We start from the raw sequence: 12,741 nt of genomic DNA, 5'->3' as shown, positions 1-12,741 counted from the left end.
ATGTGGGCCTGGCGGAAACTTTCCGGGAAGTGGGGAGATGGGGTGCTTTGCTGAAAAAGCGTTATAAAAGTTTCAAGTTGCTTCTTCATTAAAAGCTGTCAAGGTTTTAAGAAATTACGAATCAGAACTTGAGAGAATGAACACCCATGGCTGAAAGTCACTCTTGCCTCTTGCTGGGGGGACAGGCGGGAGCTCAGCTTAGTGGCCTTGGGGCTGGCTTGCCGTTCGCTCTCCCCTGAGGGGCGGGCGGTCACTAAGTCGAGGAACAAAGACGAGAACAGAATTTAGGAGGAAAAGAAGAGAAAGCATGCAGTCTGGGGGAGCCGGCCGGGAGCGGCCACAGTCACTGCTTGCTGGCGACACGTGGTTCGGGACGCACGTTCTCCAGCCGTTTCTGTTGTCACGGGCCCTCCAGGCGCCATGTAAGAGACTGTGTCCTGGAGGCCCTCCTGCGTCGTCCCCGTCAGCTCCTTCCCCGTGAGAGGCCAGGTCTGCAGGACACCCTGCTCATGGTCGCCTGCACCCTGGAGGCGTCTGTCCTCCAGATGGTCGTGGGGCAAAGGTCACGCTCCATCCTGCTCTTCGCCAAGGGGTCGGCCCAGGCAGATCGGGCGGGAGGTCTGCTCCTGAGAAGTCACGGTTTAGGCCGGACTTGTGCAGACACGCAGCTCAGGCCCCCAGGTGCCCGGCGGAAACACATGCGAACGGTCTTTGTCCTAGATCTCTAAATGCCTCGTGCGTCAGTCTTCAAGGTCGGTCAGCAGACCACACGGCCCACACCCCAGCACATGGGGTGGGAGGGGGCCTGGCCCTGCAAGCAAGAGCCGTCAGAAACAGCGTGCGGGCATCAGGTGCGTCCCAGCGCTCACATGGGCTACAAACCACACCTGCTCCCTGGGCTCAGAGAATACCGGGCAGCGATGTTGATGGGCAGGCGGGACCTTGAAAACATCTACACTTGGGAGGAGCTGGGAAGCAACAAAGTGCGGCCCGGGCCCTGCCAGCCAGGCCGCGGACGGACTGCCCTCCGCTACCCTGTGGCCTCAGCGGTCTCCACGCACGTGGGGCCTCCTGGTGGGAGCTGGGACGCACCTCCGCATCTACGGCCGGCGCAGCCACGGCCGCCATGAGCTGTGCATCCACAGCCCTGATGCGCCCGCTACACCGTGGGTCCGCCTCCAAGCCCCCGGCCCGTGGTGCCGTGTCAGTCTCGACTCCGCACGAGCCACGCGGCGCAAGGAGACAGCGCGGCAGCCGGCCGCGTCCCCGCCGTGCCCTCTGGGGGGCCTGACAGGTCAGTCCAGGACTGTGAGCGGCCGGGCCGGAACGTGTCACCCTCCTGCGCTCAGCTCCTATCCCCTGATGCCAGCCTGGCCCCCACCCGCCACCCCTCACGCCACCCCCCCACACGGTGCCCGCAGCCAGCGGCCGCGGGACGCCTCCCAAGTCGGCCTCGGAAGAGCTGGCGGCAGGGAGCACGCACCAGTGCAAAAGGCTCAGACTCTCCCCCGGTAGGTACTCGGACTTCCGGTGGGCCCCATCCCCGTCCCTGTCCCCCGTCCCCCCTCATCCCCTGTCCCCTCACAGGAAGGCAAGGCCCACGTTCCTCAGAGGCAGATTTGCCAGCCCTGCTCTCCTGCCCCGGCACCGGGCGGGCACCTAGCCTACAGCTCTGCCCGTGTGCGGCACCGGACGTCCACTTCTCGCACACACGTGCACCCCAGCCCGGCCACGCTTCGGTCCCACCGTGGGGCCCAGAGCGTCTTGCACTCCTCTTGGTGTGCGGGACTGGGGTGAGTGCCTGGTTCCCGTCACCTCTGTGTTTGGCTGCCTTTGGCAGCTGCCGGCCCGTGGGCATCCCAACCCCGGTCCCTGGGCTGCGCTGCTCTAGACCAGGGCGTTCCCGTTCCTGCGCCCACACTCGGCCGGGAGGGCCAAGGCTCCGTGCTGGAGGTTCAAGTTTTGGGCCAGATTTCTGGGCATGTAGGTAAATACTCTCTTAGCATTAAGAAAAAAAAAAAAAAAAAGGAAAAAGAAAAAGTAAACCACCCAGGAGATTTGAAACAGAACCAGGACAGCTTCTACAGCTTCCAAGGGCCATCCGGATCTAAGAACGCAGCGGCTGCCCTGAGAGCCTGCGGTGGAAAGAATGAGTGAGCTAGAAGACAGGTCGGGAGAAGCCGCCCCAGGATGCAGTCCGAAGACGCGAAGACACCCGAGGCGGGGAGAACCTCAGTGGAAGGCACTGGCAAGAGGCCCAGCGGGCTGTCCCCAGGCCACTCGGGTCCTTGCCTTGCTTCCCCATCCGGGCGTGGCCTGGGTGGCCCGGTGCCTGGTGGGGGCAGGGGGCAGGGCTGTCCACGCACCTTCCCAGGCCCGGCTTGCAAGGACACCCTGCGGGCTCCCACGGCTCATGCCTGCAGTGCCCCTACTCTGTGCTCTCGTGTGGCCGTGAAGAGCGGCCAGGAACGTAGCCCGGCGCACCGTGGCTGGCCCACCGCCCGCTTCTCTGCTCCCGGGGCCACCTCCATACCCCAGAAGCCCCTCATCGGCCTGCCCTCGTCTGTGCTTAGCCACACCATGCTGAGGCCACGACCCTATAGCAAGGTCAGGCCACTCTGTCCTGTCCTGGCTGGAACCTTATTCTCTCCCGGGGGCGGTGGGGAGGGGGGGTGGCAGGTAATTAGCTCCGAGAGGGCAGCTGCTTTGTCAGCAAGTTCACAGAGAGGAACACAGGCTCACAGATGCCCCAGCGGCAGACACGGTTACCCCGAGGTTGGCGCCCGACCCCACTCAGGGGGGCTCCACTGGCAAGAAGCGGTGGCCGTGGACACCGCCAGCAACCCCCCCGCCGAAGCCTGCGTGACTGCACGGATCCTGCTGTGGCCCAGATGGGAGACAAAGTCCGGGACCAGTTTGGGGCCCTCCTGGCCACTGGGTCCCCTGCGCGGCCACCTTCCCGTGAGCTGTGCTCTGCACGACCGTGCGAGCTTCCTCCTGGTGGCGGGTCTCTCCTGCTGTCTCACCCCTCCCTCCTGGTTGGTGGGTCTGGAAACCGGACAGGAGACGCCGGGGGCCCGACGGGAAAGGGTGAGGCTCTGGCCCGAGCGCTGGGCTGGGGAAGTTCTCCACCGTCTGTGGGGTGCCTGTCACAGAGAGAAGCCTGGGCCTTCCCACACCTGGTGGACAGTGGGCTTTGGGGTCAGGAAGCCCTGAGCCGGCAGCCCAGCCAGGACCTTTGGACTTGCTCCTAGCCCAGGTCCGGGGAGGCTGCACGGGCCCAGCAGGGTCTGCGTCCCCCCTCATCTGTGTGTAGCATCCAAACGCCGTGCGGTTCAGAGAAGACGGTGACGGGATTTGGTGGCCATCTGGAGGGGACTAGGCTTCGGATGTGCACTGGGGGCTGGGAGAGGCGTGGAGGCGGGGGCAGCCCCAGGCAGCCCTCTCTTTGAGGGCAGGGACCCGGAGAGCCCCGCCGTGCCCACTAGGTGAAGGGCGACCGCCCACGCTGGCGTGACGCAGGTTCCACAGCATGGACAGAGCTGGCGTCCACGCACAGCTCTCCTGGAGATGTTTGCTTCCTCTGGGCTGGGGTCAGACGGCCCTCTCCCCCTTCCCACCGCCACCCGGTCAGAGCAGGGAGCAGTGCCCGGACCGAGCGGCACGTCCCAACCCCCCGGCCCACCCGGTGCCCTGGCGGACGGCCTACCGCGGGCGATGAGCAGCCGGGAGGCCAGGACCAGGGCCTCCTGCACCCGCCGCCCCGGGGCCACCTGCTGCGTCTTTGGCGTGTGGCCCCGGGGACTGCACCGCTGGCTCTGCCTGGCGACAGCGCTGGCAGCCGAGTCTCCGAAGAAACCGGCCCTGGGGAGCAGTGGGGCTGATTCCACAAGTGTCCCTCCTGCGCCTGGGCCCATTAACCCCCGTGGGCCAGGCCACAGGTGGGTGGCGGTGGCCTCAAGGTGGCCTGACTCCAGCTGCGCCAAGACCCAAGCTGGCTTGCCCCTTTCCCGTCCACAGAGGACATTTGGATGGGTCTGAGGCCAGCGACGAGGCCGGTGTGGGGTCCTGGCGTCCCGGCCGGGCCAGAAAACAGGTTCTAAACAGGGGTGGGGTGTGTCCCCTCAGGTGGGACAGGCCTGGCTCACGTCCTCAGGCTTCCTGCACCTTCCACATCCCCTCCAGGGCCGGGGCCCGTGCTGTGCCCTCCCACCGGCACTGCGTGGGGGCCGCTGTGCCTTCCACACCCACGGGCCTTTGGGCACCAGCGCCCCAGAGCCCAGGAGAGCTGACGACAGCCCCGGGCTTGGCGGCCGGCAGGCGGTCGGGACCCCCAGCGCCTCTCCACGAGACGGCTTCAGGAGAACACAGCCACACGGCTGATTCTCCAGGAGAGAGCATCGGAGGAGGTCCACGGGGGCACCAGACGATTCTCTGCAGTGAAAACGCGGTCTCCCGGCCACTCAACAGTGGACGGGACAAACACCAACAGGAACAGCGATGGAGCCCAAATTTAGTGCCTGGAGGATCACAAGGGAAGAGGGAAAATCCTTGGGGTGGAGACAGAGCACAGGGCAGGTAACAGGAGCTCCTGAAGGTGAGCGGGGAGTAGGTGGAGAGGGGCAGTCAGAGGCGGGGAGCACAGCTCTCTGAGCTAAATACAGATCCCGCCTGCCGAGGGAAGAAGGGCCCACGGCCCGCGCTGCCCACGGACAGGCTCGCTCCCCGGCAGCCCTGCGGAAGCTCTCCGGCTCTGGGGGAAGGGGAAGCTTTCCAGGATCCAGGGCGCCACGCCGAAGTGATAAACGGACAAGGGCCCGGGGCCGGGGGCCGGGGGACAGGGGACAGTGTGGTGGGCGTTCCCGATGCCCTCTGGCATCTCCTTCCGAGGCGCGGCCCCGGCAGGTGACATGGGCGTGGCGGGGGGGCAGTGTCACCCCGGGCAGAAGCCCCGCCGAGGCTGCCGTGGGGGCGCGTGGTGAGAGGGACGCACCACCCGCTGAGGCCCAGGGCGCCCGGCCACCCCACGGCTGTCTCCGTGCGCGTCCGGATGATTGCACCTGACACGCGGGGACCTCAGACTTGTCACTAGAGCCAGTATTGGTTCCTGCTGCCGTGTGACAAGTGACCCCACATGCAGGGCCTTGAACCATGAACACCTGTCGTCTCGGGCCACTTCTCAGGGCTGGGGGTCCGGGAGAGGCTGGCCGGGCGGATGTGGCTCGGGGTCTCCCGTGACGTTGTGGTCACTCTGACTCGGGTGGCTCGGGCCGGTCCAGCTGCCGGCGCGTCTCCCACAGCCACGGAGCCCAGAACGGGGACAGAGGCTGCAGGGCTCTGATGGCCGACCCCACGGCGGGCACCCACACTCAAGGGGGATGGGGGAGGAGGAGGAGGACGTGGGAACATATTTTATTTTGTTTCATTTTGTCTTTAAAAATTTTTTAATGTTTATTTTTGAGAGAGAGAAGGACAGAGCATGAGTGGGGGAGGGGCAGAGAGAGAGGGGGAGACACAGAATCCGAAGAAGGCTCCAGGCTCCCAGCTGTCAGCACAGAGCCCAACGCGGGGCTCGAACCCACGAACTGCGAGATCATGACCTGAGCCGAAGTCGGACGCCTAACCGACTGAACTTCCCAGGCTCCCTCCACCTTAACTATTTCTAAGGATATGGGTCAATAGTATCAAGTATATTCACGTTGTTGTGACACAGAACTGTTTCCTCTTCAAATCTGAAACTCTGTCCCCATTAAATTCTCCCCACTCCACCCCCAGCCCTCCGTCTACATTATGTTTCTATAAATGTGACTCCCACAGGTACCTCAGACGAGTGGAATCACACAGCATTTATCTTTCCGCGACTGGTTTATTTCATCTGGGATGATGTCCTCAAGGTCCGTCCACGGCAGCAGGCGTCAGACCTCCCTTGCTTTTTACGGCTCGGTACTATTCTGTCGTTTTGTCTATCCCCTGGTCTACGCATCGACACTTGGGTTGCTCCCAGCTCTTGGCTGTTGTGAACAATGGTGCGGTGGACGCGGGGGTACAGACATCTCTTCAAGATACACAGATATTCTTTTAGGTAAATGCCCAGAGTGGGGTTGCTGGAAATGTGGTAATTCTACTTTTGATTTTTTTGAGGAAACTCCATACCGTTTTTCATGACGACCGCACCCTCTTACGTTCCTGCCAAAGGTGCACAAGGGTCCCGACTTATCCACATCCTCGCCAACACTGATTATTTTAAGTTTTTGTTTTTTCAACAGTAGCCATCCTACTGAGTGTGAGTGGTTTTGATCTGCATTTCTCTAATGGCTAGTAATGCTGAGATGATCTGTGCGCTTTTAAAAGAAGTCATGACTGTGTCACCCATGCACCCGCGTCCACGTTATCACGTGCACGCAATGCGGCCTCATGGGCTCCGAGAGAACACAGAGAGAGGGCACGCAAGTGTCCATGTGGGCGACGTGACGAAGGTGGGGCCGGGGTCAGGGAAGGAGTGAGGAGGACCAACGGAGAAGGGGGAGAAAGACCAGCTTAAACACGCTTATCCCTTGGACACTCATGCCTTCGTGGTGGAGAAGAAGTACACACGACAAGGACAGAGCAGCAACAAAGCATTGCCTGCGGCTGGGAGCGCACAAAACCGGGGGCCAAAGAACAGTCAGAAGAAAATACAGGAGGCTTGAGGGGGGTTGAAGAGGGAACGCTAACAATTTAAGAACAACAGGTGTTCCTTGAAAGAGTAGAAAGGTGACCTAAGCGGTAGACACTCCCTGTTCTTGGATCGGAAGACTTAACGTTCTGAAAATGTCCACGCTCCCCGGGTGGATCTGCAGATTCAACACAGTCTCTCCCGAAATCCCAGATGGAACCTTCCCCTCAGAAATTGACACGTGGATAATAAAATTCACATCGAGTTGCACAGGACCCCAAATGGTCCACACAACCCTGACGAAGAAGAGCAAAGTAGGAGGACTCCTACTTCCGCATCTCAGAACTGATCACCCAGTGACCATAATCAAGACCGTCTGGTTTTGGCACAAGGACAGACGGGCAGGTCAGCGCAGTAGAGCCAAGACTTCATGGTCAACTGATTTCCGAGACAGGTGCTGGGACAACACAGGGTAGTCTTTCCACGCGTTTCCGACTGGACGTCCACGTGCAAGAGGGAGGCCGGACCCCTACCTCACGCCGTGTACAAGAATGAGCCCCCGGTGGAGCAGAGACGTACACGCAAGAGCCGCGTGACAAGGAGGCAGCCGACGTTGCCGCAAGTCCCGGTGCCGCCAGGGCAGCCCCGGCGGCTTCAGACATGACAGCAGAGCACAAGCCGTAGAGGAGAGGACGGATAAATAGGGCTTCATCGAAATGAAACACTTTTGGGTTTCAAAGGACGCCCTCAACACGGTGAAAAGACAAACCAGAGAATGGGATAAAACAGTTGCAAACCGTGTGTTTGCTGAGGGGCTCAGACTAGAATATATAAAGAACTCTTGCGATTCAATAATGAAAAGACAAAGCGCGACTGAAAAATGGGCATCTGAGCCGACGTTTCCCCACTGAAGACGCACAGCTGGCGGCAAGCACGTGACAGGCTCCTAGTCACATCCCTCACCCTCAGGAAATGCAAATCCCGACCACGACGGGACCGGGCTCACACGCATCGGGACGCCTGGGACAGACAGACAGACAGTAAGTGTTGACGAGGAAGTAGACAGGCGGAACCCTACTTCGTCGCTGGAAGGAGCGTGAAATGGAGCAGCCACTTGGGAAAACAGTCCGGCGCCTCTAAGGCTGAACACGGAGATACCATGTGACCTGGCGGTCCCAACCCTGGGCGTCTACGCAGGAGAGGTAAAAACATAAGTGCAAACCAAAAGCTTGTCGATAAATGCTTACGGCAGCACTGTGCGTAATCGCCCGACCCTGAAAACCATCCAAACATCCGTCAGCTGATGATGTGGTCTCGGGACACGGGGGAGCCCCAAAGAGGTGCCCAGCGAAGGAAAGTACAGAGAGAAGGCAGCGTGTCCTATGGTTCTCTTCACGTGACGCGTCCACACGAGGCCGGTCCCCAGAGACAGGACGCAGAGCGGGGGCCTCCGGGGGCCGGGGACCGGGGGAGGGGGAAATGGGGTGTGACTGCGGACGGACGCGGGATTTCTTTTCGGGGTGAAGAAGGTGACTGACGCTGGTTGTGGAGATGGCCGCACAGCTCTATGTCTACCAAAAACCCATCCGTTGTGCAGTTTATTTATTTATTTGCTGTCTTTTTAAATTTTGTTTACATTTTAATTTATTTATTTTGAGAGAGAGGGAGAGAACCACAAGCCGGCTCCAAACACAACTCGCGAACCGTGAGACCGTGAGCTGGGCCGAAATCAGGAGTCGGAGGCTTAACCGACGGAGCCCCCAGGCGCCCTCACACCGCCCCCTCCCAACCAAGTGTTTCGGTGTGTTTTTCACACAGGAGCCCCTGGGCGCTCTCGTACCGGACGTGCTCGCAGAGGGAAGTGGAAGGCATTGGGATTCCTTGTGGAGACATCTGGAAGGCTGCGTCTCTCCTGTGCTGAGCGGACTCTTCTGCCTGGATGGCCGGGGGATAGTTGGGATGGTGTCTCGGGGGGGGGACGCGGGTCCCCGGCCCCTATTGCGGTCCCCTGTGGCACAGGGACTAGAGGTCGCCGTGCAGGCAGGCCCTGGCTGGGCTCTCTCAGTGGCCGCTGTGGTCCCCCCTGGTCGTGTGCACATCTTCCGTATGAAATCCTTCCTGTCTGAAACGCACGGAGCACAGCAGAGGGCTCACAGTAGACGCACCAGGAGTCCTTCCAAGAGAGGACCCCCAGCGCCAGCTCAGCGGTGGGGGCTGAGGGTGCACGCCCCCCCCCGAAGGGTGCGGGGACGGGAGGAGGCAGTGCGGGTCCCGAAGGCTTGAGCGAAGGTGGTGTTGGCCTCTTTGCTGATTATCGGGGTTGGGGCAGGGACCGGGGGAGGTGTGCAGGCTGGAGCGCGCGGTGGGAAGTGGTTGCTGGCACCTAGGGATGGAGCACGCGGGGTTTGCTCAGATGCAGGGCTGGGGGCGGCGGGTGGCCGGAAGCCACCAAACACCGAAGATGGAGTGAGCGACTCCCGTGAACCCGATCGGTTCTCCGGCCCGACTGGGGCCTGGGTGCCGCCCTAGGAAGGACCTCGTGCCAGGGGCAACTGGGATGTGACAGGCCTGCCCGCAGCACGGTTACCAGACCCGTCACCTGTGGCTGTCGGCGAGAAAGTGCCGCGAGCAGAGGTCACGGTGGTGTGCGGCCAGCGACAGCGTGTAACCAAGCGCCGCTCACGGTGGCCTCAACCGTCGAGTGTGTGTTACTGCTCGCGAAGGCAGCGGCCACCTGAAGGTCCCCCGAGGAGGGGGGCTGGCTGGGATGGTCCCACACACATCTGGGAGGGGCCGCCCGTCGGCCGAGGCGTTGGTCCCACTGGGCCCCGGTCCGGCCAGCCAGCAGGCGACCTCGGGTGAGTGGGCAGAACAGAGCAGAAATTCTTTCTGGTTCTTCCTGTTTAACAGCTTCATTGAGGTATGTTTTCTATGCTGTAAAATCCACTTGCTTGAAGTGTGCGGTTCAATCATCTTTCACAGATTTAGAGGCTTGCAGGGGTCCCCCCAGTCTCATTTTAGAACGCCTCCATCTACCCAGAAAGAGCAGGGCGGCCGGGGCAGGGCCCGGCCGAGTCCCGGAGGTCATGACCTCCCTCGACGGCAGACCCGCCTCCTCTGCACCACCTGTGGTCTTTTGTGTCTGGTCTCGTCTCCCGCGTGTCGGGACCTTGTTCTTTCTTGTCGCCAAGCTGTATTCCGTGGCCCGGACACGTCACGTCTCGTGTGTTCAGGCACCGTGGGTAGGTGTTTGGGTCGTTTCCAGCCGTGGGAGTCAGGCTGCCGTGAACACTCACGCTCGAGGTTCTGTGTGGACACATTTTCCTTTCTCTTGGGTGGATTCCTGGGAGCAGAATTTCTGGGCCATATGGTAAATTTGAGTTTAATATTTTAAGAAACAGCCAAACTGCACCATTTTACATCCCTCTAGCAACATGCAAGGAGCCCAGTTTCCCACGTCCTTGCCCACCCCTCGACCTTCCCCCTTGCAGGCGCAGAAGTACCCGAAGCACCAGTCAGAGCCTCGGCCGGTTGCACACGTGCACGCCAGCCTGGGCCGGGGGTTGGGTGGGAGCATTCGCTGGGCTTGAATGAATCTGACCACCCTGAGCCCGGCCCCCTCCAGGCTCCTGCCCAGGCCATGCGGCCCCCACCCCTGCCCGAGTGGACCCGCCTTCCTTCCCCTGACAGGCGAGTGGTGTAGGACTCTGCGTGGCCCAAGGGGGGGTCTGGCCTCGCCCTCCGCCCCTGGTCTCTAGGTCCTTGGAATGTCCTGCCTGATAAGATGGTCTCTGTTTACCCGGGGGTCTGGGCCACACCAGCTCGTCCCACAGCGGGATCAGGGTGGGGGCCTTGGGTCAGGAGGTACCAGTTTGACCTCCAGAGGTTCTGTCGACCACGGAACGCCAGCAGGGACCCTGGACGCCAGCGCTGGGTGGGCGCCCCCGGCTGGCAGTGCTGTGTGCAGGCGCCCCCACCTCCCAGTCGGGAAAGTCGTGCTGTTCTGACTGCAGGGGAGAGGATGGCAGAGGCCTGGCATGCGGACCCAGGGAGCGGGGGTGGGGGGGGGTGTGACCGCCCTGCACCTCCTCCCCAGTCCGTTCGCAGGACGAACCACATTCCTGAGTGTATTGGCTCTCGTGAGTTCGGCCAGCGCCTGCAGTGAGGTCCAAACCCGAGCGTGGTCTCGGGGGCCCCCGAGGGGTGTCACCGGGGGTGTCAGAGTGCGCTGGCCCTCTGCCCTCACAGCGGCCCTGTGCTGACCTCTCCTGAGGCCCCCAGCCCCCCACGGTCATCTAGACTCAGAACTAAGACCCGGCGTGCCCGGGGGGACACAAGTCCCCTGGAACGCCCAGGGTGGTCATCCAAGAAGTGGGGGCACGGGCTGGTCAGGTCGCAGTCATTGACGGAGGTGGGCGGCGGCTGGGAGGACCCGAGGTCGCCGGTGGAGAGGAGGGCTGGGGGACCCCTCCTGCCCCCTGGGCTGCCCCCTCAGGGCCTCAGGGCCTCCTCTGGGCAGGGCCGACTCGGAGACCAGCACTCGAGAAGGGCTAACAGGGCCTTGGTCCGAGCCTTCCCAGGGTAACTCGGGTCCTCGTGGCCCGCCCGCACGACGGCTGCGCTGGGGGTACAGTGACCGCTCCCTTCACGCAGTAAGAAACCAAGGCGGAGAGAGAGGTCATGGAAGTGGCCGAGGGCCCACGGCCAGGGCAGCACTGACAGCCGTCCCCGGCCTCCCGCCTGCCTCACGGGAAGACGGCCCCCGGATGGTGCTTCTGTCCTCAGCATGGGTTTGGTCTCTGAATGCGGCGTGAGCTGGCCACGGACAACGGGTGCACAAGCTGCCGGGAGCACACAGCATTCTCAGGGACGCTGTGCCAGCTTGGAAGGACCCCCCCCCCCCTTCCCGCTTGGCACCTGTGACCTCTCTTTGACCCCTTCCTCACGGGCCGGCTTTGGGCAGGAACTCAGCTCCAGCCCCAGGTGGACGCGGGGCCGATGGCCCTGTCCCCACGGGCTCCAGGTGGCCGTTCACGCTGTCATCCCTCCTAGCCATGCATTTTGCTACTATTTTATTCAAAAATTTCAACACTTCGGGGCGCCTGGGCGGCTCAGCTGGCTGAGCGTCCAACTTTGGCTCCAGGCATGATCGCGTGGTTTGCGAGTTCGAGCCCCGCATCGTGTCTTGTGTGGACAGCTCAGAGCCTGGAGCTGCTTCGGATTCTGGGTCCCCCTCTCTCTGCCCCTCCCTGCTCGTGCTCTGTCTCTCTGTCTCTCAAAAACAAATAAACATTAAAAAAAAATGAAACATGACAGATTAACATATTATAAGACTAAATGTATACATTTAAGTGCTAATCAAAAGCATACATGTGGAACAGTTTTCTTTCCTAACTAAAGAAAGGCAATTAAAATATTTGTGGGGGGTGGTGCCTGGGAGGCTGGGTCAGTTAAGCGTCTGACTCTTGGTTTCGGCTCAGGTCATGGTCTCACGGTTCATGGGTTCGAGCCCCACATCAGACTCTGTGCTGACAGTGTGGAGCCTGCTTGGGGTTCTCTCTCTCCCTCTCCCCCCCCCCCCCCCCGCCTCTCTGCCCTTCCTAAGCTCACGTGCTGGCTCTCTGTCAGAAATGAATCAACATTAAGAAAACTCATCACTGCTGCGTGCTGGGGCTACAAACAGAACCCCAGCCAGCCCTTCTCGCCTGAGTGCACCCGGCGTGGCCAGTCCCCGCGGAGCAGGATGGTGCGGGCTCAGGCTGTGCCCTCGCGGTGCCCCAGCTCTGCTTCCGCTGAACCGCTTCAGAAGGCGGCTGTGTCGCCCTGGGGGCACCAGGGCAAGAGTGGGCACGTTGGAGACGTGGGCTGGAGGGAGGCCGTGCCCCGGGGAAAGCTGGCCGTGGGGCGGAGAGGTCCCGGCCGCGTGAGTGGGCGGGGCTCCGATGAAGGACAAAGCTTGTGACCTTGTTTGCTCACTGCGGCTCGCGAACTGACCGGCTATGTCTGTCCGGGAAGCTTTGCTGTGAGGCGTTTCTCACGTGCACATGCTCAGACCTGCCCACTCTCTCACCGTGTGTGTTGCAGAC

This window comes from Acinonyx jubatus, chromosome B3, assembly GCF_027475565.1.
Source record: "Acinonyx jubatus isolate Ajub_Pintada_27869175 chromosome B3, VMU_Ajub_asm_v1.0, whole genome shotgun sequence".
NCBI lineage: Eukaryota > Metazoa > Chordata > Mammalia > Carnivora > Felidae > Acinonyx > Acinonyx jubatus.
Note: the sequence above shows the minus strand (reverse complement) of the source record.